The sequence below is a fragment of the Triturus cristatus genome, chromosome 7, assembly GCF_964204655.1.
Source record: "Triturus cristatus chromosome 7, aTriCri1.1, whole genome shotgun sequence".
NCBI lineage: Eukaryota > Metazoa > Chordata > Amphibia > Caudata > Salamandridae > Triturus > Triturus cristatus.
The window spans coordinates 1,561,992,393-1,562,019,360 of record NC_140590.1 but is presented as its reverse complement, the minus strand read 5'-3'; the positions used below and the strand labels follow the sequence as shown (position 1 = coordinate 1,562,019,360).

Below are 26,968 nucleotides of genomic sequence, written 5' to 3'. Positions count from 1 at the left end.
TAGCTCTGTTGGGAGCGCTGGTACTTTTTTCTGACCTATCCGCGCCTCCTAAAATCGTAAAGAGCTTAAAATATGAAAAAGCAGACAGGAACAACCAAGCTCAGTATGCTAGACTGCGCCACTATCCAAGAAGTTCTAACACAAACTACTCACAACAGACAACAAATGTCTTAAACTCAGCGCGAATCAACGCCAAGCACACCCTAAATGAGTGGAATTCTCGGATTGGTGAGGACAGGCGAGACTGTAGTGCAAGGGAGCTTCTCGACCAATCAAAACTTCGGAATTCAGTTTGCCTACTAGGATTGGCTAATGGTGCTCTCAATGCCCCAATCTTAGGCCATTTTACACTCTACCAGTCACGTCCACGCCAAAACCATTCTCACGAGGCGTGGATTGTTATTTATACGAGCCGGAAGTGGTGAATCACGAACAAGATAAATCCGTTAAAACATCTACAGTTTACGTCGAATGTCACGCTGAATTTGCCGTCTGACGGTTCTCAGGGAGTGGCGGACTGGTGGTTACCCTATTGTAAGTATGCATATCTGGTAAGGCCTGGTGTAAATATCGTGCTTAGGTCTAGGACTTTTTTCAGTACAGTTCTGTGCACCTCAGCTGGAAAAAACATATTCTACTTCAATAGGAATACTTTTAAGACTTGTGCTGTGTTCCGGAACGTCTTTCCTAGAGTTTTTTTTGTGTCTTTCTAGATGGACATAGACGAGTCTTGTTGCCATTACCTGAAGCCATAGTAGGAGCATTGCTACTGATTTGTGAAGAACCATATTATTTTTCATGTTGATCTGTGGGCCTCCTATTCAATGCTGTGTTGAATTCCGAAGGTTTCGCATTCTGGAGTCCCTCTCCGTGGCGAGGTCCGGTTGGTTTCTTTTGACCTATGATTCACAGTTGTGTGTGTTCATTGGCGTGGCGGCTATTGCATATTGTGCCTTCTTTGAGGGGTAACGTTAAAAGTACTGTGGCCACTTCTGGTACGCCTCTTTTGTATTGAATTTGTACCCCTTTATGTGGGCTGCAAGATACACAAGCATTTGCAATGCAATAGATCTCGCAGTTACGCAAGTTTAAGCTATTGGCTTTGTAAATGACAAAAGCCTTTTATTTATGTTTTAAAAACCAAAACATAAATAAAAGGCATTGTCATTTTGTTTTCCAGTAGCTCAAACTCGCGTACATGCGATACCTATTACATTGCAAATGCTTGTTATTGTTTACTTCTGTTTCCATGCATTTGTGCTATTTTAAAGTGTTTCTCAGCAGGAGTGAAGGTGTTGGTTGTGGGCTTCGTTGTTGACACACATTTTCGCCGCCTTCTGTCAACACCGGCTAATGAATAAATGGTTCCTTGATCTCCGAGGTGGCCAATGCAGACTCATGCATATTGCGGCGAGGTACCTCAGTGGGTTCAGGGCACTGCTGCAGCAACATATGCATTACAATGAAATCGTCACGGTGCGGACAAAATTAGTAACCCTTGTGTTGGGAAATATATTTCATTCTAACGCCAATGTGAGGTTCGCTACTAGCTTGGGAAACAGTAGTTTTCTAGACACTTAAATTGTAATTGGTGAAGTAAAACGAATGTTAAACTTTGGCATGGAACAATTGTATACACAGACGCAGTCTGCTAGCTCCATCGATCAGACGCTCAAGCCGCTTCCTGGCACGAAGCGCCCTAGTTCACTTTGCAGAAAGCGGCAGCCAAGGGCAGAGGACGGTCTGTTTAAAGAGCGGCATTAGCCGCCGGCCATGCATTTGTATCTACAGCAGGCATTTCTCGGCTCCAGGGAAAAGGTTGGACCGGAAGAAAATGCTTGGAGTCGTATAGCACTCTCTGGGGAGGGTCGGATGTAAAACTACCTCAGCTGTAGGTTTGAACCCCATCTGAACGTGCACAACTTTTTTTTATTTTAACAAAGAAAGGAACCACTTTAAGCCACCAGCCTTTTATTTCATATTTCCAGGCCATAGATTTGGTTAAATGACTGGTTGACTGGCGTTAAAACTCAATCACAAAAGAGATCTTTGGCACGATCAATACCCCGATTAATTCATCTTCAGACAGGGATATGGAATAACTCACAGCAGTCTCGCTGCCTCCCTCTGCCCCGGAGCCCCTGGCTTCCAATAGGGCACTGCCACTCTGCCATGCCAGGGGCACGCTGGCTGCTGACCAGGAATTTATATACACAGACAACTGCAGAAGGGCCGGTGCCAGCCGCCCATCCATGGGCTCCTGCCCTGGCAGTTCTCCAAGCAATTCCAAGCTGGGAGGAAAAGAGGGGCAACATTGTAGAGGGAAAGTTAGAACTTTACAGTGACTTTAGGGAGGCGAAAAGCAGAGCGGGTCTTCGCCCGAGTCAAACATGAATAGCATTCTTGTCTCATCCATTCCTATAGATCTGATCAGAGTGACTTCCTGGGACCTTTAATGGGTTGAGAGGTGGTGGGGACAGGACACCTCGCAGCACTCCCCAGGAACAACAAGTAATCCACAAGCAAAAGGAAAAATGCTGTGTAGAATAAGCCATGATGCGAAGACTCTAAGCTAGGCAGCGCAATCGAGATGAGCCATTCCTTTCAGTCGCTTCCACCTCTTTTCCAGCTAAGTAACTCAGATACAGACCATAAACTTTTTGGGCAGTTCTGAGGAGGTAGCAGCTCACCATATAATTCAGATTGCATTTTGCAATATACCATATCCTTTGGCCAGTCTTCAGTTGTAGGTGTTGGTCCTTGAGCCCAACATATAGCCACCCTGCGTTTGGCATGCAATAAACCCATGTCAATTAAACGCCGAGCTCCTTTCCTCATTTTCTTCGTATAACCCAATAGGGCCACTCATGGGTCGCATTCCAGTGGTAGTCCTGTGATGTCACTAGCACGTGATAGATTAACTCTCAATATCTGGCTACCACCGGGCACCACCAGGCAATATGTAAAAACCCATCAGGATTAACTCTACACCGCCCGCATTCTGCGGCGTCGCGGAGGCCATATCGGTGTAGCCTCTTGGATGTATAATAGACCCTGTTAAGAAACTTAAAATGTATGAGACGATGTCTCCTGTTCAAGGAGACTGTCTGCGTGATTTTGCAACAATATCGCCAGGTGGTGTCATCCAGCGCCACCCCAAAGTCATTTTACCATTCCATCCTAGCTTTAGTGTAATGATTTCTGCGATACTCGTGTGTTATGATATAAATACTATCTACCTAGGAGAATCAGCGCGTAAAAGGAAAGATAGGGCTGTTACCCCCAGGCGGTTCATCGTATCCTCCCAAGCCTCTCACGGAAGGCATGTCTCACTCTGTGAAAGTGGAATCGCACCAGCGGTGTGTATTCATGGCCTTCTGTCTCAACATCAGCCCACTCACAAGCCTTACACTCCGAGAAGAGATCCTCAATTTTTGTGATGTTGATTGATGCCAGCGCACACACCACCTCTTTTACGACCAATCGGCAGCCAGTGGACCCACCCCACCGGTGTCAAGGGGCAGTACAGGACCGCTCCTTCCTGCCTTTTTAACAGATTTTGCCATGCGTGAGTAACAGTCTAATATCCTCGCTCGTTTTAGTAGGGGCATGAAACAGCAATACTTGTACGGAAGAAGGTGCAGCCGCAACCCTTTCAATCTGTAGATCCGGGATGCCAGCCTGCTCATGAACCCTGTGGTAGGCGTGTGAACTTTGCGCCGCGCGATAATATAATTCTAAATCCGGGGCTCTCTGACTACCCCTGGAGTAGGTTAGCGTGAGAGTGTTCCACCTAACACGCGAGTGCGGCTCTGCCCCTAATAAGCAGATGACCCTAAATATGTGCGCCGCAAGCACCATCAGAACATTGACAAACAGAAATAAAAATCTTGGGAGCACTACCATCTTCATTAGTGATACACACCCCAATAGAGACCAGGGCAATTGTATCTATCGCTCCACATCTTCTAATTTAGTAATAGCTTTACCATAGTTCTCACTGAGAACCAGCTCATAGTCTGTGTGTACCTTCACTCCGAAGTAGCGCACAGGGTCAGTGGTCCATGCCAAGAGGTAATCTAATTCAACAGGCTCCATGGCCAAAGACAATGGTAAGATAGTTTTTAAACACATGCAACTGGACAGTGGACCAATTCACCCGAGAGAGGCACCAACTATGAAAGTGATACCAGTACTTCATATACCATTAGGTCAGTCTGTGTGCATACTCCAAAAATCCCCTCTGTCCAAGGGCACCACCCTGTGGTAGCGATAATTCTCCACATTGACTTTCATCAGGACATCTGATGGGTGGATGGCTTATACACAATTGTTTAAATAAGGTTGCGCGATTAGCATTTTGTTTCGATGTTCAAACTTATGAATCTATAATGCCAATATCTGTGTTGAATTTTCACAGCGCATATTGAAATGTGCGTTATGGGTATAGAATATTGAACAACGGATGAAGGTTGCTAAAAATTCGTATAATTTAGAATGTGCAGGTGCATATCGTGCATCCGAATAAAGATGAAAGCACAATGAAGTGATCTATTAAGAGCGATTTAAGAAATCTTAGCAAGCGGATGCACATGTGTGTTTTGTTTCCATTTGGTTGTTTTAGGTATATTATATTTCCAAACATCAATAAATGTTTGGTTCTGACTGTGGAACTATCTGATATAATTTGTGTGTGGATACAAGACTATTGCCCTAATGCTGCGATGAATTAAGTGCAGCAATACCACTTGGATACTCGGCGTCAGATAGAACATAGATGCCGGAAGCGATAGAAGGTAGGCTATAATGTGTTGTTTGGCGATTCACTAGTGATGTCTGAAAGTATGTTGGTTAAACATGGTGTTGACCTAAGTGGTTTTTTTTTTTTTCTTTTCCTCCTTTGGTTGTAATCTTGTGCTCATTGCCTATGGAGATTTGTGAGTACCATCTCAAGAGAAACAATCTTTTGACGTATAACTGTCACTGGATTCAATCTTAAAAATATCTACAAATTGGTATGTCCCTCTTCATTGCTCAGTCTTTTTGCCTCCATTTTCTGTGGTGTGTGTGTGTGTATATAATTTTATACCTTCTCACTTTTTTCGTTTGGTGTAACCGGACTTCAGACAAATAGTCATTGTTTGTTGCTCCATTTGGAGTTTTTAGGATGGATATAAATACAATTGTATCATCCAACAAGACATGTACTCAAGTCTGTATACCATAATTTTTGGTACCCTGTGACGATGTATTATTAATTGCAATACTATTTATAATAATTAGAGAAATAGCGGTTTGTATTTTGTGACCTATGGATTATCAATCATTTTATAATGACATGACAATTGCAGGCACCAACCATTGGATATTAACCTTTTGGATCTAGTTCCCATAAGGTCAGATTCGGGTTAGGTTTGATAGATTTTCCGGAGATAAAGTTGATGTATGTGTTCAGATCAAATGAATTGGCTAGTAAGTTTTTTGGAGATGCATGTTTGCAATTTCGTGTTGTTGTACACATGCACACCAGGACATATGTATATATTTGAGCTTTTATACATGAAAGTATTTTGAGGAGTATATTTTTATATATTTTTTTTAATTGCAGCCCTGAAGAAGTTCTATCTAAGAACGAAACGCGTTGGCTGTGGCTTGTGACAAATTAAAATAAAGATTCATTAAAGGAGCAACTTTATATTTTCAACACAAACGGAATATTGTGAATTGTATGATAAGTGGTGCAGCTTTGATTTTGTTTTATAATGGTAAGCTAGTTGACTTACTCCAGTTACTTGTAAGGCCCGAGAGTTCGCCATATCTTACCACCTCATTCAAAACTGGGGAAAGCTTGGACGCCGGGTCCCTAATATACAGGAGAGTGTCATCTGCATAAGATGACACAATAAGAGTATCCAATGGCTTCATAAGATGCTCCCTATGTTCATCTGCCAACTACGGCATCGGAATATGTTCTAAGTAGTCTAGGATCATAGCATCGTCTGCTGTCACTCTGGAGCAGTAAACATCAGAATAATACTGGTTGAACCTATCCGCTATTGCGGAAGGGTCCCTCAACAACTCGCTGCTCGCAGTTCAAACACACAACCTGATTCGTTCCTGTTTCTCAGCAGAGCCGATAAGACTGAACCCGGACTCTCGCCCTCCCCAAATGTTTTGGCGACCGCATATTTACCCATGAACTTCACTTCGCTGTCCGCTGTTTCGTGGTATTCCTCCAGTACAGTTTTCAGTTCTTCTGCTGCTCGATCCCCTCTGCCCGCGAGGGCGTCCCACTCTAGCTCATCCAAGCAACCCTCCAGGAGAGCCAACCTTCCCCTTGAGAGACCGGAGAACCACAGAGTGTTTGGATATTGCTATCCCCCTTACATACACTTTAGAAGTCTTGAATACTGTAGAAAACTGACGGACAGAGCCAATGTTTGTCGAAGAAGTTTTATATGGCCTTAGCAATCTCTGATTTGAATACTCTGTCTAGCAGAGCATACGGCGGAAACCGCCACGTAAAAGGAGTTGGCCTCTTCTGTGGGCTTTCAACCTTTATCATTATTGGGGAATGATAAGAAAAGGAGCTGGTGTGAGTCGAGCAAGCTCAGATCTGCGGGTACATAAGACTGGAAACAATTCTGGTGTGAAGGTCATGCAAAGTAGTGGGTGAAGCCCCCTGCAGCTGGTGACAGCGTTCTCCAGACCTCTATCATATTTGACTGGATTGCCGTGTCTATAATGGCTCTGGCAGCAGCCGAAGGGCGCTGAGTCAGGCACCCCGGAGTGGTCCACTGTCGGGTCAAGTGCGCAATTGAGATCCCCACCCCACACCTGCGTTAAAGTGGACAACCCTCCCAGGCGCCCGAACAATCCTTGGTAGAACTGTGGATTGTTGTAGTTAGGACCATAAATATTAACTATAATCAACTCCATTACCCTCCCACGACATCTAGAGATTACAAACCTGCCTTCTGGGTCTGCCTCAATTGCTTCCAGTTGGATTCCCCACTTGGGGTTAACCCACGTGAGTATGCCTCTGGCATGTGTGGTGAACCCCGCTGTGTGAAAGGCCCCATGCAAGCACTGGCGCATGAGTATTCCACTATCTGGGCAAGTGTCTCCTGCAGTAAATCGATATCAATCTTGTCTTACAATATAAGCGTTTACCTTTCGCATCTTTCTAAAATCATTAAGGCCCCTGACATTCCATGTTAAGAAGCGGATTGTATTGCCCTGTCCCTGTGTCATTCCAGACTTCCTTGACTATCTCTATGCTGCTACTTTCTGCAATGCGACTTCCCCCCAAACTGCAACATTACAATGCACTGCTCGTGAATCTGGTAGATAGCGTATGCATTCTGCCAACAAAAACAAAACCCCAGAGAGACCCTCCCTCCTCCCACGCTATGCACACCCCAACTTAGCATTATCGATATTGCCAGCCCCAGCCCCCCCCCCCCCCCAATTATTGAAAATGACTCCAGAAAAGATTACATCTAATAAAGAGCATTTCTAGCAAACCGCCATACAGTGGACAGCACGCAGGGGCGGATGTTACCTGCTCACCGCTTCGAGTACCACTGAATCTGAGTAAAGACGTAGCCATCCGCTCCTTATTCTAACAATCAGGCACCAATTCACGAGCCTCCAATTAGGATTGAAAGAATCCCGCTGCCACCCTGTCAGTAACCATCCCACCAGATCGGAGCGAGCCAGGAGCTGGCAGCGACTGTTCTACAGTCTTAATCTCTGTCTTGGTCCGTGCTGCTCTCAGCTCCAGATATGCATATACGGTTATTTCCATCATTAAAGGACAGCAGGTATCCATATCTCCCCTTGAACAATCTTCAAACAGCAGTTCATATTAATCGTATCTGTTCAGCAAAAAAGTATTAAATAACCTCAAAATACAACCATGTTAGTCCCGCTCCACCAAGTCTCCGCCAGCCGAGCTGACTGGCTCCCCAGCAGCTCTCTTCCCCTTGCTGGCTTTGATGTACTCCTTGAGGGCCTTCTGCAATAATTTAGGGTCAGTACAAATTTTTATTTGCCTTCCATGGTGACACTCAATCTAGCTGGGTACAGCATTGCATATTCCATGCTATTCTCTCTCAGCTGGCGCTTCAAGGGGGCAAACTGTTGCCGTCCTTCCTGTACCCTCATGGTGAAGTCCGGGAAGAGTGAAATCGATGAGCCCTCAAACTGTAAGTCGTGTTTCTCCCTAGCCTGGTTCAGCGCCGCGTCCCTGTAATTCAATAACTTGGCAATCACAGGGCGGGGGGAGATCCTGGCGGAGGCCTAGGACCAAGGGAGCGGTGGGCGCGCTCCACGACTAACATGGCAGAAAGTATTATGGCCTAGGAGTGTTACTAGATCTGTTCCACGAATATCTCCATGTTAGCCATAGCCGTAGATTCAGGAAGACCCGTGATACTAATATTGCATCTCCTCGACCTGGCCTCCAAATCTTCTAAATTGTCTTGCTGGGCGTTCAGCAACTTCCCCATCTGTCTCTGGGCGCTGCTCGTTTGTATCTGAGCCTCTGCGACCTCAGTTACCCGCCTCTCTGCCATATCAAGGCGCTCAGTGTCTTTGTCTAACCATCCCGACATACAGTCCATACTTTAGGTCAAGGAGTCGGTTTTGCCATCTATGGTAGACAGGCTCCTCTGCATTGCCGCCAGGATTTGTTGAATGTCCCATCCGCCTTCTCTACCATATCATTCCTCTCTGCGGTGCCCTTATCGACGCTACCCTCCTTGTCCATGATTCAGAAGCGTCCAAACACCACTTCTCCTGCTTCGGGTCACCCTGTCACGCACTTCACGTTTTATTACAGTATGGGGGCCACAGCTCAATCGCGGCTGCGCACCAGACTAATCGCCGGGCAGGGGATCCCCAGCGTAACTCCAATATGCGGGGAGGCCCAGTATGTAGTCCAGCAGGGGGCACTTGAGGGGGGGGGGGGTAGACCAGTCCCAGACGGGTATGCAGCTCACATCAGTCTTTATCAGTTCTGCTAGCAGGTCTTTGGGCTCCCCACATTGTATTCCTGTATCAGGGCACCAGATGTCGATTCTCTCCACAAAGCGGTTCTGTTAAGGGGAGTCCACAGAGCAACAGGTAGCGATAGCAATCGCCTGCGCTAGCAGGCCCAATCTCTCAATTCGCCCTTCACCCGGAGATAACGCGGGACGATGTTTCAATTTTCGAAGCGCTGTCTTCTCCATGCGCCCTGGAGGGGCTGCTGACCACCGGCCCCTCGCAGCCCTCAGTCTGCGTCTCTTTATAATGGCGCCATGCCCCAGCAGATATAGGCCTCAGACTGGCCTGAGGCTGCGCTGCTAGATTCTCGCTGCTCCACTGCGTGGTGCTCAGCCAGCTCTCTCCCCTCACAATATCTCCATTTCAGTGCTCAGCACCTCCGCACTACGGCCAGATGAGGCAGTGTTACTCCGCGCAGGCAGGCGTCGCTCAGCACAGCGCCCCGGGAAGCAGCCGCTCCAATCTCTGGCGTCCACCCATCAAGGCAGGTACTTGTAGCATTCTGCAGTAGCGGTAAGGGCAAGTCTCCAGGTGCGTAGCCGGCACCACTCGTGCCGCCACACTCTTGCCGGGCCAAGGCCGCAGTTCACGCCTCTTCCAGTCCCCACTCCGTCCGTCTGCTAGTGGCTCCTTCAGGCACGATCAGCACACCGCTGTGCAGCTCTTATCCAGCACTCCCCGGGGCAGTAGCTGGAATAGGGTTTTACTATGCCGATGATGTCGGATTGCTGTCGGAATGTTGGATGGCTAACGGAGCACTCCTAGGTGGTGGCCATCTTGTGCACAGGCAAGCGCGGAAGCCCCCCCCCCCCCCCCCCCCCCCCCAACCTAAAGTAATAATCACCGTCCCTGTCATGGTGGATCACTAAAGTCACTAAGTAAACTGGAGCTCAATCCCCTGGTAACTACGGCACAGAGCAGACAGGCTTATTGTAGGGGCAAGGTGTAACCTACTTATTCAGTTTTAACAGTAGTGATGTTGAAATAAAAACCAATAAAAATTCCACAAAGAATTGCTGGCCTCAAGAGTTTTCAATGTTTTCTCCACGTAGTCTTCCATCTAGGAACATAGGCCTAGTACATAGTCTGCAATATCTTGCTTAGTTTTTCAGAGAGGCTTCTCCCAACCCTCCTTCACAAGACAGTGGTCCCCTAACAGGATGGCTAAACAGAAGTTCAAAGAGGGAAACCCTGCTCTCTTCTGAGGTACCTCTCTGTAGGCGAAAAACAGGCATAGCAAAAGTACACCCCATCTCCTTTTGAATTTTTCAGAGTCCCATGATCATACCTATCAATGTCTTGTTGAACCTTTCAACGGGGCCACTGGTTTGTGATTGATCAGGTGTAGTGAACCTATAGGCCACTCCACACTCATTCCACATCAGAAAACAAGACATGAAGTTTGTATCCGTTTGACACCACCTCCTTACAGAAACCATTCCTTTGTAAAGATACCAATGAAGACCTTCGCTACTGCAGGGGCTGCAGCAGTCCTAAAGGGGATTGCCTCAGGATACCTGATAGCATGATCCACTACTACCAGTATGAATTTATTTCCTGATGCTAGGTGAGGTTTAAGTGGACCAACTACGTCCACACCTACCCTTTCAGAGGAAACTCCAACCACTGGTATTGCGATTAAGGGGTCCTTTAGGTGGCCACCCGTCTTGCCACTGGCTTGACAGGTGACACAGGAGCTGCAAAATTCTGGGACATGTTTGGCCAGTAGAAATGGCTAACTAGCCTATTCCAAGTTTTAATCTAACCAAGTTGACCAGCTAGGGGGATGTCTTTGGCAAATGTGAGGAGGAATTCTTTAAACTACTGAGACACTACCACGCTCCTAGCGGTACCAGCTTTGGGGTTTCTTGCTCCATGTAATGGAGTCCCTCCTCCCAATAGGTCCTTTGGGAGCCATTGACCTCTCCATTTTCCTGTGCAGCAGCTTGCTGTTGTAGGCTTTCTAGAGTAGGACAGGTCCTCTGTCCTTGACACAGCTGTTCCCTAGAGGGTTCCCCTTGGCTCAGGAGCTCAACCTGATAATGTTAACGTTGCATAGACAGGGCCTTTCCCTGACGAGAGGGGTGCTTGGCTTTTTGCTGCACAGAATCTGGTCCCCCAGTCTTCTTACCTTTTCTCTTGGAAGATTGAGCCATTATTCCAATCTCCAAAACTTCTTTTTCACCCTGTGCTCGGCTCTGTGTACACACCAACTCAGGAATTCCCAGCATCTCTGCATGGGTTTTCAGTTCTGCCTCAGCCCATGCTGAAGACTTTCAGCTGGGATTGCAGAAGAGACAACAACCTGTTTCCCCATTGGTCTGCCTTCTTTCCCAATTCATGGGGAGAAATTGGACCAGATACTGATGCAACTTTTCATTAATGCGTTCTTTGATAAACCGATTATAAAACCCATCATAGTCATGCACTTAACTTCTAGTTAACCAGCCATCTAGTGTTTTCACGGGGTAGTCTTTGAAGTCAACCCAAGACTTTTTACTGTCCGGCCCCCAAATCTAATTCTATATTCCTCAATGGTGACTCCGAAGCCCGCAATCCTGGTACCCTTCATGAGATCATAGGACTCCGCATCTGCCTCAGTGAGTGTCAGGGACTATACCTGCACTTACCAGTTAATAGTTCCCAAAGCCATGCTCCCCCAGTGTGACTTCTTCGCCTTTTCTTGTTCCACAGGGCCTCGCGACAGCTGTGAACCATTTGATGAGGTCATCGCCTTCCTCATTCTTGAGGGCAACCCCTTTGGGGATTTTAGGGTAGTAAGCGTTCTCTCTGTTCCTCATTTACGTCTGCTAGACTCATTTCTTCTCTTTCTATTACCAGAAATCTATCCTCCAGGGTTAGCCTGCGAGTCAACCTTGCTAAAAAGACGTCCTCCTCTTTGAGGCTGTTCTCAGTGTTGCTTGGGGTGCCAGTCCCAACTGTGTGGGAGCTAGATATCCTTGCCACTACTTTTGTAAAGATGTGTGCAGGTACCACATCTTTAACCTGAGGGGGTTAGCATTTGTTCTCATCATCACTTTCTCCTTCTGGAATCCTCAGCACCACTTTCTCCTTCTGGAAGGAGGTCCTACTCTGCAGTAGGGTGTTCTTTAGCATATTCTGGCAAGAGCCCCTAGAGGTTGACCTTGGTAGGAGTGTAACCACTTTTAATCTTTTTAAAGTCAACAAAGAGTCCTTTCTTAGATCCTGCATGCCAAGATGGAAGAAAGGGGTCAAGTTGAGTTCCACAACCACATTCTCTGTATATCCCATTATTGACTAAAGTTGTGGCTGTTAGAAATGGGGGTCTCTAGTTGGCAATGGCTGGCCACTGTCCCAGTAGGGATCCTTCTTCCTAAGTCAGAGTAAGCGGGCTACGCCCTTTGATAACCCCTGTGGTAACGTAGCATGAGCAGCTAGGCTTATCTCAGAGGTAGTGTGAAGCATTTATGACCATACACAGTAACGCAGTGAAGAACACTACAAAGGGACACCACACAAGTAGTTATAAAAAATAAGTATCTTTATATATAGATTTAACACAAGACTAATAACAGTAAAAATCCACAATACTAGGAAAATAGGGTTACTTTAAAAAGGCTGCAAAGATAGTTCAAAGTGTGCAAAGAGGAGTTCAGTTCAAGGCAGTGGTGTCTGCGACCCTTTTTCTCACAAAATACCTGGATTCTGTAGCAAAGCAACCAAAATGTCGCTAAGGAGTTGTAGCGATGATTTTCCTCACGCTTGACCAGCGATGTGTTGAATCCTTGCTGCAAGGGAGGATGATGCGCTGATCTGTGTGCAGGACAAAGAGACAAACTTCTCCACGCTAAGCCGGCGATGTGTCGAAATCCTTGCCACGAAGGGAGGTTGATGCGCCGAGCCTGTTGCATGTGTGATCTTGTTGCGATGAAAAGAAATGGTGCTCCGCGAGGGAGCGGTGATCCTGATGCGATGAAAATGGCGGACGCTCAGCTTCCGCGCTGCGATGTCGTGAAGCGATTAACTCGATGCGATGATCTCTGGTTAGTGAGCCTTTGGCAGCCCGCAAACAGGCGATGCGATGATCTCCGGTAGCGAGCACTCAGCGGCATCAGCGCAATGATTTTCCTTAGGCTCTTCAGCTGCGGCGGCTCACTAACGGGCGTTAGCGATGATTTTCAGCACTCTCTTCTCCACAGTAGAACTAGAGGCCCTGGAACTCACAGGAGCCTCACCTGCAGATGGAAATCCTCGCTGGGAGGAAACGGGAGGCTGGTGGTGGAGTCTGATGTGCCTGAGACTCCAGCAGGAGGCTAGCTCTCTTCTAGCCCTTGGGTGATTGCTGTAGCAAAAATAAAAGTTCCTTTAAAGTCCTTTTCCTCTTCTTCCAAGTCCAGTAGTAACCCCTTCAGGCCATTTCAAGAAACAGCGCACAAGGACAGTCATCTCCTGCAGATCCCTTCAGTTACACGGACAGAGGTTCTTGTTGTCCCGGAGCAATACAAATTGTAGGGGTTTCAACACAGATATTTATACCCCAAAAGTCTTTGTTCTCAGAAGCTACAAGTCACTGAACCCAGTCGGAACCAGTTCTGCCCAGTCCTGGAGAACTTTGTTTACCAGGCTGCATCCTTCCTTTCAGAAAGAGGGGGTCTGCCATCAGACGCACAGTGGGAGGTGGAGCCAGCATTCACCTTGCCAGGCACAGCCCTATTCAGGTCCAGGAGCTACCCATCCCCATACTCCAATGCAGATCTCTCTAGTCAACCCAGGTCTGACTCAGCCTGCCCTATCCCTCCAAAACCAGACAGCCAATACACATAACAGCAGAGCACACTGGAAGGCTTAGGCAAGAAAATACCTACTTTCTAAAAGTGGTATTTTCAAACACAGAATATAAAAGTAAACTTCACTAAAAGATGTATTTTAATATTCTGACCTCAGGAATACTAAATTCGTTTTTCTACCATTTTCTTTGGGTCAGTTAGGACTATAGAATGTAATAGTCAAACCTCCCATTCTGGCCTATGGAGAACAGGTAGCCTTACAGTAGTGAAAAACGAAATTGGGTATAATTCACTACCAGGACATGCTACACACATCAGAGCATGCCCTACCTTACACATACAATGCACCCTACCGTATGGGTGGCTTACATGATGCCAAGGGAAGGTTCAGGGGCTGGGAAGTGGGTGCACTTCACAGCCAAGATGGCAGTTCTGGACTGCACGCAGACTCTGCAGTGGCAGGTCTGAGACACACTTTACAAGCTGCTTCTGTGGGTGGCGCAAACCAGCGCTGCAGGCACACCAACAGCATTTGGGCTACCAGCCCTGGGCACACACAGGCCATGCTATTAGGGACTAACAGGTAAACCAAATAAGCCAATCATGGATATACCAATTCACATGTCATATTTACACAGGAAGCATTCACGCTGTGGCGCTGAATGGCAATCGCACAGCGCCCAGAGCATCTATTACCAGCAAGAACAGAGGAGACAACAGCGAAAAATGGAAGGGAGAACCACCCCAATGGTGCCAGGTCTAACAGTGGCCTTTTTAAAAAGGACAAAAAAACTTCTAGGCACTTTTAACCCTAACTAAAGAAGGCTTTTAAACTTTAAAAAATACTAAAGGGACTTTACTAAGGCCCTAACAAGACTTTTCAAATTTGGACACTTTGTCAATTCAAAAATACAGTTGAATGTGAAGGCAATTTTGGAATGTAGTCCTGTGGTCACTTTTTTTCGGAGTGGTCCAGCAAATGCAAAGTTGTAGACCTCCCTGCTGATCCAACAAGCATTAAAAATGCAATAGGTCTCGCTTTTTATTAAGTTAAAGCCATGAATGAATGAAAATGAATTTATACAGCGCGGTTGCTGCCCTGGGGCGTCCAAGCGCTAGAGGAACCAGATGAGGGGGTTTAGTGAGGATAGCAGAACTGGGAGGAGGGAGGAGGGGCTGAATAGTTACCGAGATTTAAACAGATGTGTTTTTAGTTGTTTACGAAAGGAGGCGAGGTTGGGGTTGGATCTCAGGTGAAGGGGAAGGGAGTTCCAGATTTTTGAAGCGTTGAAGGTGAACATTCTTCCACCTGCTCTAGTCCTTTTAATTCTGGGAACCGTTGCCTTGAACGCCTGACTAGAGCGTAGGTCTCTGTCTGGATGATATTGGCTGACTAGGCTACGCATGATTTTGGGGCCCGAGTCCCAGAAGGCCTGGTGGGCAATGCACATTACTTTGAAAGAGACTCTTTTCTGTACTGGTAGCCAATGAAGGCTGGTCAGTGCCTCCCTAACTGAGGTTCTGCGGGGGATTTGCAGTAAGGTACGGGCCGCGCAGTTCTGTACCAGCTGCAGTCTGTTCAATGTGTACTCTGGGGCTCCCAGGTAAAGGGCGTTGTTCGAGTCCAGACGTGACTGTATTATGCCCTGTATGGCTATTTGTTTTGCCTCCATTGGGAGCAGGGGGAGAACCTTCAATGTCCGAAGAAGTCCAAAGCAGGTGGCAGAAAGCTTTGTGGCCTGGGTGTTAAAAGAGATTCCTGTCCAGCCACACCCCTAGGCTTTTGATGTTATCCTTCGAAACCGGGGGGGGGGCCTAGGCAGGTGGGCCATAATGACTTGAAGAGGGTCGGGTCAGCCGGGCCCAGGAGCATAAGCTCCGTTTTGTCCCCATTGAGCTTTAGCGATGACAGGGTCATCAAGGACTTCACCTCCTCCAGGCATTTAGTTAGACCCCCCTGACAGAGGATGTTGGGCTTCCTGCGCTAGGGAGACCACCAGCTGTGTGTCGTCCGCATAGGATATGATCTTAACTCCATACGGACGAACTACCTCAGCCAGTGGTCTCATATAGATATTAAAAAGCGCAGGGCTAAGAGAGGAGCCCTGGGGGACTCCACACTTCAGGGGTATGCTGGAGGAGACTGTTTGTCCGTCAAACACCTGGAACGACCTGTTACTTAGGAAGGATTTTAGCCAGAGCCAGGCCTTGTCCACGATGCCGACATTTGACATACGGTTCAGTAAGGTGTTATGATTGACCGTGTCAAACGAGCACTGATATCTCGTGGAGAACATTCCATCTCTAAATATCTGTATAAAGCAGTGCACAGCTAAATGGTGGCACGCTCGCCTTGCAGTGTCCGTTGCACTGCATGTAGCCACTATGCAGTATATTTGCAAACTTTTGATCAGTTAGGGTCACAAAGTTTTTGTTAAATCTCAAAGTTCACAAGCTGAGCTTGTACATGCAAATTTCTTGCAGTCAAAACATCCCGTTTTGTAGCACGTCCATTCCCCCTCTTAAATCGGCACTGTATGCATTATAAGAACACGTGCCAAACCAGTTCAAGCGCCAGTAACCCAACGCCAACAGTCCGAAAAGGCTAACCAGCATCGCGGCACCAACGCTTTACTTTTAATGTTAAAAGTAAAGCACGGGTGCCGGGATTATAGCAAATGTAAAGAAATAGACGTTTTATTTCTATTTCTTTACTTTTGGTATAATCGCGGCACCCGCGCTTTACTTATAACATTAAAAGTAAAGCGCGGGTGCCGTGATTATACCAAAAGTAAAGAACAAGCAGCACTGAAAGCGATTGCGTCACGATCGCTATTGTCAACAAAAAAACAGTGGTGTGTGCGCACCACAGAGGAGCGGGGGCAAAGGCACGCCCATTCCCACCGGTTGCCAGCACGCGTGCTGCTGCGTCTGCTGGCCACCGGTGGGAATGGGTGGAGCAAAGGCGGGACATGCGCCTGCCTTTGCCCAATCCCATGGCGTTTAAAAAAAAAAAAAAACCCCCGCTAAAGACAATAGCGGGCGGCGAACACTTGCTCACACGCATGAGCAGCTTTCAGAACCCCTTTACAAGAGGTCTCACGCTTCGCGAGCAGAGCTGCGCACTGCAACGCTAGGCGCGAGACCTAAAAATGTAGGAAGCTCGCTCTGTATATACTCTACCAAAGTACGGTATAGTGTGCACAGAGTCCAGTGATCTCCACAGGATTTACAGAGGCTAAAGTAGATTATACCAATGCTCTCTTTTATGGTAGTGTGGGTGAGCAGTTGGGCTTATCAGAGGGCTGTGTTAAGCATTGGTTGTAGACACTCAAGCAAGAAATGGTTACACACAATCCATGACTAAATCCAGACCAATGGTTTGTAAAAGTATACTTTACTTTTATTACTAGAACCAAAGAAACTTAGTTGCAGGTAAGAAAAGTTTTCAAACCAGCAATACTCTTCAATGCAGTAAATCAATACTTGTGCAGGACACCACTTCAGGAGTTAGATACTCTTTAGAAATGGCAACACTTTGCAGTTAAAAATAAATAAATACACACTTAGTGCAATATTTCAAATGAGCAATGTTATTCTATGGAAAGAAAATAGAAATGCAATTTTACAGGTAAGTACTTTAATCACAAACCCAGTCTTAGGGGGTTAAGGGCAACACAGGGCAGGGTTCAAGTGAGCTCCAAGACTGCACCACCAGCGGCTTTAGGGTGGCTGGGTGCAGAGGTCTGATTTGGTTGCCCCATAGAGCCAGGAGGCACTCAAAGTTGTGGCAATTACAGGTAAGTAAAGCGGAGTTGGGAGGTAAACCTTCAGGGGTTAGGACGAGCACTTGGGGAGGTCACGAAACAACCCCCAAACGTACACCGTCAGCCTGGCTCACTAAGTGGGGGCTGTGGGTGCAGGAGTGTTTTTGGATGTCGGAAAATCGTTGCCGGTTGTGGTTAGAGGGTCCTTTGTGTTGAGGCTGGAGGGGTCAGCCCACAATGGACTCAGGCTCTGGATCGCTAGGAAACCTCACTGGGATCGGTCGGCCACTTGGACTCTGGCCGAAGGCGTCTAGTGCAGTAGTAGCTCCGAAGGCGAGGTTTCGCGGTTCCACAGGTCACAGAGGGCTTTCTTGGAGTGAACAGGGCTGCTGTTCTTGGGAGTTATAGTCCTTTTTTTTTTTTTATTTTTTAAGGGTAGTAGACCTTTCAGAGGTTTTGGAAGGCTGCCCTACTAGTTTAAGGTTTTCACAGGATCTCGAGGGCTGCACACAGGCTGGGAGGGCTGGTGCCAAGGCAGTGGGTGTCTTCAGTCTTCTTTGACTGCACAGCTCTCTTTTGTGCTCTTCCTCCATAGGTCCTCGGGAATTAAGGATTACTTTTCAGGGGTCGCCCTAAATACTTAGTTTAGGGGCATTGCAGGGGCTGTACGGTAGTAGCAAATGTGCTACTTACCTTTAGGGTGACTACACCTTTTGTAGGTCTACTCCCTTTGGGGAGGGGAAATAGCCCAAAACCTATTGGCTGAAAACCTCAAACAGGAAAGTGGGTTACTTCAGCCCAGGACACCTCTGACCTCTGAGAGCATTTATGAATCCCACACTGGCATCCTTGTGGGCTCAAATTCAGAGATGTTTGGTACGAAACCTCTTGAGATTAAGTGAAGCCATCATGGGCTGTGGAACTCGTATTGACAAGCTCTCAGCCCATGTCCTCCTTAGTGCTTCACTAGGCACTTATAATGTGTAAGAATGGACTTAGACACTATAGGGGCATATCTGTTAATGCAGTTATGCACTCAAAAGAAGTATAGTGCCCCCTGCCTTGGGGCTGTAAGACCTGCTGTAGGGGTGACTTTTTGCAGTTGTGGCAGGCCTGACACACAGGGACGTGTGCTAGGTAGACTCTTCACTTTATTTATACCAAAGCACGCAGGCTGCAGTGGCTGTGTGCACGTGTTTGAGGGGTTTCTTAGGGTGACGTAAATCATGCTGCAACCCTTAGAAATCCTCTCTGATCACAATGCCCTTGGTACCAGTGGTACATTTTACAAGGGACTTCTATGTGGGCTGGAGGTGTGGCAATTGTGGAAACAAAGGTACAGTTCTGGGAAAGCACATACGCACTGGAAAACCAGGTTAGCTTGAACCCAGTGTACAATCAGAATCTGGCAAAACGTGGAGGGTATCCATGTAAAACGGGGCACTTTCCTACAGGTGTTTGGGATAGATGCAGGGTTTAGGGTTGTCTAAAGATTTACACATGCAAACAAGTGTTGTACCTGGAGGACAATTTAAAACCGAACTTGTTTAAAAAAAAAAAATAATGGATTTTATATCAGCCTGTAGTATAAATCAGTGTCTTCTGGAAAAAGATTTCTTATAACCAACGCAGATGTTTCAATTCTCTATTTTAAATCATTCATGCAAGAAAATGATCATTTTGTTGTGTATAACCAAATCCAAAAAGGAACTCCAAGTGACGGAGCAGTGAAAACGATTACAAATAGTTGATCTTGCCCCTGTGTCGGTGTCCTTTTCTTGACTGGAGAAGTTGGAGTTGAGATGTATGTGTGTGTGTGTGTATATATATTACCTACTGGCGGTCGCCAGTAGGTAGTTATAGTTAGGACCCCTTTTCCATAGGAAATCCGCAACATTCTATTTTGAATAACTTTGGCGCCGGTCGATGAATCCTCGCGAATTTCTCAAAATAGGTGGGGCGCTACGCTCCGCTCCTACCCTGAAAGTCTCGGGGGGGATTCGTCAAGCGGGGGCTGAGATAAAAGGGGGGTCCCAAAACGCGTTTTTCCCATGCATTTTTCCATAGGACCTTTAGACAGAGCTACAGCCCGAACGGCTGAACAGAATTACTAGAAATTTGGCAGAGAGGTAGTCCCTAGGTCAAGGAAGTGCCTTTTGTAGGTTTGGTGTAAATCTGTTCAGTAGATTCTGAGAAAATAGCCTTTAAATCAATATATATATCTGAGCCCGCTTACGGTACGCTTACCGTACGCGTACGGTGGCGTGCGCGAGAGCGATTCTGATTGGCTCTTAGATCTTAGTAAACATTCGAATCGGCCGAAACCGAGTGTTATTTATCAAACATGATGCCCAAAAACATGTTACGGGGCTGTTTTGACAACTCCCTCCCACATAGTCATGTTGAGGGAGTCCCCAAACATCCCCCAAGAGCAAAAACGGTTTTATTTTTTTTTCGGCAATTTCGCCGATTACGCTTACCGTACGCTTACCGTACGCGTACGGTAAAAAATTATAAAAAAAAAAGATCCACACTTTCCCCACCCCGTGTGCAAATGGTGGCCGAAGGCCACCATTTGTGCATGGCTTGTTTGAGCACAGTATTTCCCAAAAAAATTTCAACAGATTACCTATCACAAGGAAGCGCATAATATGTCCTCCATGTGCGCACGGTGCGCGAAGCGCATCGTGCGTACATGGCCCATCTAGCGTAACGTGGGCACGGCACTAACTGCGTAAAGTGGGTGCGCGGTGCGCGAAGCGCACCGCGTGCTCACTGTGCGCGCACCGTGCGCGAAGCGCACCGTGCGCGCACGGAACGAACTGCGTTAAGTGGGCGCGCACGCCACGAATGGCGTAAAGTAACTTAGCATTTAAAAAACCGTACAAATTCACTGAAAAAACCATAGGTTTCACACACGTTATAGTTAGGAATTAGCATTTAAAAAACCTTGCAAATTCACTGAAAAAACCATAGGTTTCACACATGTTATAGTTAGCGGAAATTTTACTGATAAAAAACCAATGAAATTGCCCCGTTATAGTTAGTGCTGGCAACTATAACTCACGCGACCGCAATCTTCTGCTGATGACATATGTGTCTTTATGAAAAAAAAATATTTGTAATATATGTATAGCTAAAAATGTATGGAAGAAGACATGGGCAAATAAGTGTCTAAATACAGTATTAGCATCAGCAGAGGATTGCGGTCGCGTGAGTTATAGTTGCCAGCACTAACTATAACGGGGCAATTTCATTGGTTTTTTTATCAGTATAATTTCCGCTAACTATAACGTGTGTGAAACCTATGGTTTTTTCAGTGAATATATATATATACACACTCTCCCAAACCCCTTGGATATTTTAGTTGTACAATTGAGAACTGTATGTTCAAAGCATTAGAGTTGTTTGTTGCCGATGATGATCCCGAGATTCTTGGCATGTGTGTGTCAGTCCTAGCTCTGTTGAACACCAGGTGGAGTCTCACGGTGAAGTGCCCTTTCCAAAAAACACTAATTCTGTCTTTTTTCAGCTTCAGACAGTTGGTCTTCATCCAGTTGACAATGTCAGTTGTGTAGGCATTGAATTTGATTTGGATACCTCGTCTGTGAGGGAGAGAATGAGTGTTATCAGCATAGGAGAAGACGTTGATTTTGTGAGAGTGGATGATGCGAATGAGAGAGATCATGTTTGCGTTGATGGCCAGGCTCAAAGAAGATTCTAGTGGAACTCCGCAGTTGAGGTCGCAGGGTCGTTCAAGTCAGGAAGCAGATCCATCAGCAAGTGTGCCCTTGGATTCTAATGTAAAGTAGGCATTGGATGTGGTGGGAAATGGAGTCAAAGGCTGCAGAGAGTTCCCGAAGACGAAGGCTGCTGCGCCTCCTCTGTCCAGAGTTGTGCAGATATTGTCTTTGATGCGATGAGGGCAGGTTCCGTGCTAGGGTTGAGTCTGAAACCAAACTGAGTAGGATTAAGGAGTTGGTGGGTTTTGAGTTATTCATTGAGGTGTCTTTTGATGATTTCCTCCTAAGACCTTTGCTGGGAATGGTAGCAGATCAGTCTGTAGTTGTGGATCATTGAAGAACCCACAGAAGTTTTGTGACGCAGACACAACTGAAAATGGTGATGCACCAGCTGTCAAACTTAGGCTTGCAGGTGCAACATAATTTATGACAACAGTTACTCCATGCAAGAATGGCATACACATTACAACTGTCTAACTAAACTGCGAAGTCACCAGTGTGCTAAGAAAAACCTCAGAACTCGGCAGGAATACTTCTCGGCATGGTGAAAATGTACTTTACTTTGGAAGTTGATGCATATTGCCATTCAGGTGTGTCATTTTTGCCATGCAGCTTGGACATGGTGGAATTGCTTGTACAGCAGGGGTGTCCAAATACGTCCTACATGGTAGAAATTGTACAGACATAAAAGCCTAACTGAAGGGTCCAGCCTGAACCCATAAAAGAAACACTAAATGACAGTTGTTTACTAGCTGTACTTAATTTGTTTAATTTCAGCAAAATTATTTTTAACTGCCAGTATTTTAACTGTTTTTAATACTTTATTTACTCTGCATTATTAGCGCTACGTTCCTCAGGGCATCCGATCTCCTTTTACTCACCCAAACAGCACTTCACTTTCTCAGACGCTGGTCCCCGGTCCGCTGCCGCTTTTCCAGCCGATTGTTGTGGAGGGACATGGCTCCTCCCCTCAGCTCCCACATTTCCGGGGGCTGAATCTTTACTTAAGTTGCATGTGGGAGCGGACGCGCAGTGGGCGCGCCAGCGGGTGCACTGCCGGCACGCCAAAGTCAAGCCCGTCTGCGTCGGGGCCAGGGGCCAGATCCCCTACATCTTTCTCCCCATATCAGTATCATTACAAGGCAGAAGAGCTGCTTTAATTAAAGGGACCTACTATGGAAAACTGCCAACACTATTCTTCCAGACCGTAGCCTCACCAAGTGCATGCATTGCCCTTTCAAACTATCAATGCCCTCACACACCAATTCAGTTCACCTTAAATCGTATAAAGTGTTTTTGCTTAACTGCAGGTCGCTGCCTAAGCATGCGGCGGAAATTTCAATTTTTGGGGAAGAAGGGCCAGAGGTTTTGTTTTTGATAGAAACCTGGCTCAATTCAGGATCTGATCCAGATATTGTCCAAGCTCTCCCCCCTGGGCTACAATATCCAGAGGCTAGATCGGACCTCAGGTAAAGATGGCGGGATCACCATTATTTGCAAAAAAAACCCTTACCTGCCATACATCTGGAAGTCCAATACCCAACTGTGAGAACCTTGCATTCTCCATAGGTTTTACATCCACGCTCACCCTGACAGCTATTCTAATCTATCGGCCCCCCGGGTCCTTGGGACAATTCTGTAAATCTCTGCCTGACATGGCTGCCAATTAAGCCAGTACCCCTACCAACTTCACCTTATTGGAAGATTTTAATCTCCGTTTCGACGATCTCTCACAGTTAGCCACAGCTGAGATAACAAATGATCTCGTAGCCTATCAGTTTCTCCAAAAAGTTGCCATGGACACCTACTAGACCCTATTTTCTCCCATCTGGAAGACTTAGCTGGAGGAAAATCCATCCCAGTACTGTGGTCTTATAATTTTCTTATCCCATTTTTCTGGACCCCAATTTTGCCACGCCCCCTACTAAGCCAATTAGAACAAGGTCACGTCCCTGGCCCAAACTCCCAACAGAAAAATGGATCTTAGAATTAGAAAAAAAACAAGCCTGTTCCCAACCCTGATGCTGTAATTGCCAATGAGAATTTCAACAAATGGATAGAGTGCTCTTTTGATCAGGCTCTTCCTATAAAACCAACACAGATAAAAATGGAAACTAACAGAATGACATGCTACTCTCCAAAGCTTTGTGCGTTAAAACAAACCTGTAAGCAACTCGAAAGATCTTTCCTCTAACAAGAAACTGAAATATAGGGAGACTATTAAACTGCACAAAGCAGAAATTAAATTAGCTCAGGGCTGCCTATTATGAAGAAAACATTTTCTCGGCAGCTAACTCCGCGCGTGAGATGTTTCTGAGCGCAAACACTGCTCAGAGTCCTTCCCCCTCCCTCCCTCCCTCCCTCCCTCCCTCCTAGTGATCTCCGATATTTCAGGGGCACGCTGTAATGAACTAGCAGACTTTTTCCTCCATAAAATTCAAACCATCTACACATCATTCTCCTTGGTAGATGGCCAAATACTGTATACCAGTCCCCACTGTACAAAATCCTATGTGGAGACCATCCACCTGATGGACCCTGAGGCACTTGATAGCATCTCAACACAAGTGAAAAGCGGGTCGCCCAGAGATCCAGCACCCCTCAATATTCTGAAACAAGTTGCTGGAACTGTCTCCCCTATTATAATGGAGTTGATTAACGCCTCACTTGCTTCCGGAGTAGATCCCCCTCTATGGAAGAAAGCGACAGTGAAGGCACTACAACATTTTTTTTAAAAAGCCCAGCCTTGACCCTGATTCCTTGGGGAAATTATCGTCCCATCTCACTTATCCCAGGGATCAGCAGAAAAATGTTAACTCCGTGCTGTCTGCCTTCCTAGACTCAAACTCCTCCACCCGTCAGACTGGCTTCTGATCACTTCAAGGAACAGAAACAGCCCTGCTATCAGTAGTCGAAGAGTCTAAAAAAATCCTGGATGCCGGAGGTACTACTGTAATCATCCTCCTGGACCTCAGTGCAGCCTTTGACACAGTCAACCACCAAATCATGGTCCGTAGACTTAAAAGACTGGGGTTGACCGTGGTCGCTCTGAAATGGCTGCAATCCTTCCTAGATTATAGATCCTTCCAGGTCTTCGATGCCTATGTGGCCTCAAAAGAGGTGCCTCTCTGCTGCGGAGTTCCCCAGGAATCATCCCGGAGTCCCACCTTATTTAACATTTATATGAGCCCGCTAGCGGAGATTGTGCTGCCTTTTGGGTTACACATAGTGACCTATGTAGACAACACGCAACTCGTAGTGGGGCTTAACCAAACTGATAACTCCTCTCCCAGCCTCCGTCCTTGCTTGGAAGAGGTAGCCAAATGTATGAATAATTCCTTTCTGAAATTAAATGGAGAAAAAACTGAGATGATGATCTTGGGGAACTCGTCCCCCCTTCTATCCCAATACAATGTGGCCAGCCGTCCTGGCCCCCAAGACCCAGATGAAATGCCTGGGTATTTGGCTGGATCAAGATCTGACTTTCAAGGTCCAGGCACGCAATGTGGCAGCCTCTTGCTATGGCATCTTAAAGATGCTTCGTAAAGTCCTCCTCCCCCCCCCCCCCCCCCCCCTTTTCAGGCAAGGAAGCTCATGGTCCAGACTCTCATTCTATCGCGTCTAGTCTATGGGAATGCCCTTTATTTAGTGGCCCCATGTGCGACCCTCTCAACTCCAGACTACAAATCTGGGCAGCCAGAATTCTTTTGGATATCCTGAAATGCCAATTGGATAAACCTGCTCTGAAATCTCCCAACTGGCTCCCTATTAGGGAGAGAGTCCATTTCAAGGCCATGTGTATTGTTCACAAGACGTTAGCCGGAAAGGACCCTTCCATCAATCACTCTATTGTTCGGCCCTAACTGGTTAACGGACGCCTCCGCTCTGATGCCCCTATGTCTTGCCGCAGTTTCTAAGATTATTAAAGCTAGAAGCGGGGGTCGTCTGTTCTCTTACAATGCCACTAAGCTCTGGAATTATCTCCCTCTCCATCTGCGCAAAGAACCCAACCATCTTGCCTTTAGCAAACTATTAGAAACCTGGCTTTTCCCTTAGCCCGGTTGGTTCTCTAGTACTTGCCGTTACCAGCGCTGGGATGCCCCTGGGTAGCCATGCGCTTAACAAGTGTATTTTTCATTTCATCATGTGATATTTTTCAGCTTTGTTTCACTGTATCTCTTATTCACTTATAGAATACTCAACAAATTCCAGTTAGTATATTCATTTTTTTTTTTCAGTGTTCATCACTGAATTCAGTTGCTTTTTGGTGCTACAGCTCAAATTACTGTACATGCATGATAATGTATTTTTAATCAGATGTTCTGTTTCATTGTGTACTGATATCTTATTTGGTTCGAAAATCAATTGATCGGGTGCAAATACTGCAGCTGATTTAAAGAAAGCCACATAAGGAATTGCGTTATCAAAACAACAACAAACTACAATAATCTAACCCATTTTTTGGGGTGTATGTACATAAACAGGTTTGTCAACTGCGGCTGTAACCACATGGTGACCATCAAACACGTTGCTTGATAAATCAATCCCACACCTGTGCATCCGATATACAGAACAAAAGATTCACAATATACGTATATGAAGTGAAACTCAGTCTTTCAACATCAGTCCTAGTATTTTACAGGCATTGTGGGTACTTGACACAATTCCTATAGTTACGACCCAAACCCTGTAAAAAAAATAAAAATGTATAGAAGGGGATGTCCATCATTTGAACAGGGTTAACCCCTTCAGTGGTTATCCTAGTTAAGGAAGCCATATCTAGATTGGGTTGATAGTAGCTGAGAAGGATTGCTTTTAACTAGATTCAGGCTCGGCCAGTGCGAATTACCTAATTTTAATTTGCTCGTGGCATGAGTCCTCCCCAGCACACTTCCCAGAGTTTGCTTCATTTTATTTTTTTCTGCCAGTTTTACTCTACTTACTCTAAAAGGTTTTTAATTCCTATAATTGTATGGTAATATAATGATGTTGTTGTAGCTATAAGCATTTTAACCACATAAGGTCACCCAGGTAGTTTTTCACCTTAGTTACGTTTTTAAGTGGGCTTGACAAATGTTAACGATAAAATTTTGTTCTCTTATTTTTATTGTCTTTTGATGTATGTGTTAATCCCTGTTGTTCTGCAAGTGCACTTTATTGTCCTAAGGTCCTTGTATGAGGGCTTGAAATTGTTCTGGCCTGGTCTCTTTATTGTTGCTGGACTTTTATTAATCACCTATTTATCATGCCTACATCATGTTATGACTGTTGTTTTTAAACACTTGTTAATCTTCTACACCTGTTCCACCGCCGCACTAAAATGTCTTGGCCCCTTCCTTTATTGTTGCAGGTGGCCAACCGCTGCTTTTGCCGCTGTCTATTTCTCACCAGAAACATTAAGCCATACGCTTTGGCGATCCCATTGTTAGAGATGCCTAGAGGAAACGGGAAAATGCTGCTGGCTGAACTCACAGCTTAGCACACAGTGGGCCATTAGATGACCTCTATCGGAATGGCACACTTATGCCCTACGAAACCATAACCCATTAAGAGGGAGTGCCGCCGGGGCATTTCCTTAGTCACGCCTCTTGGGTTGGCATGTTGCACCGCCAATGGGGGCACATCATGCAAGAATCAC

The 26,968-nt window shown here is 46.2% G+C and overlaps 1 protein-coding gene across 1 annotated transcript in view; it reads left to right on the top strand.

Annotated features, from left to right (window-relative positions):
• Nucleotides 1-361: 361 nt before the first annotated feature.
• ZSWIM1 (zinc finger SWIM-type containing 1) overlaps nt 362-26,968 on the top strand; it is a 43,438-nt gene continuing 16,831 nt past the window's right edge. The window contains exon 1 of the mRNA XM_085619379.1: nt 362-534. The gene's annotated coding sequence lies outside the window, so the exon portion shown is untranslated. The remainder of the gene's footprint in view (nt 535-26,968) is intronic.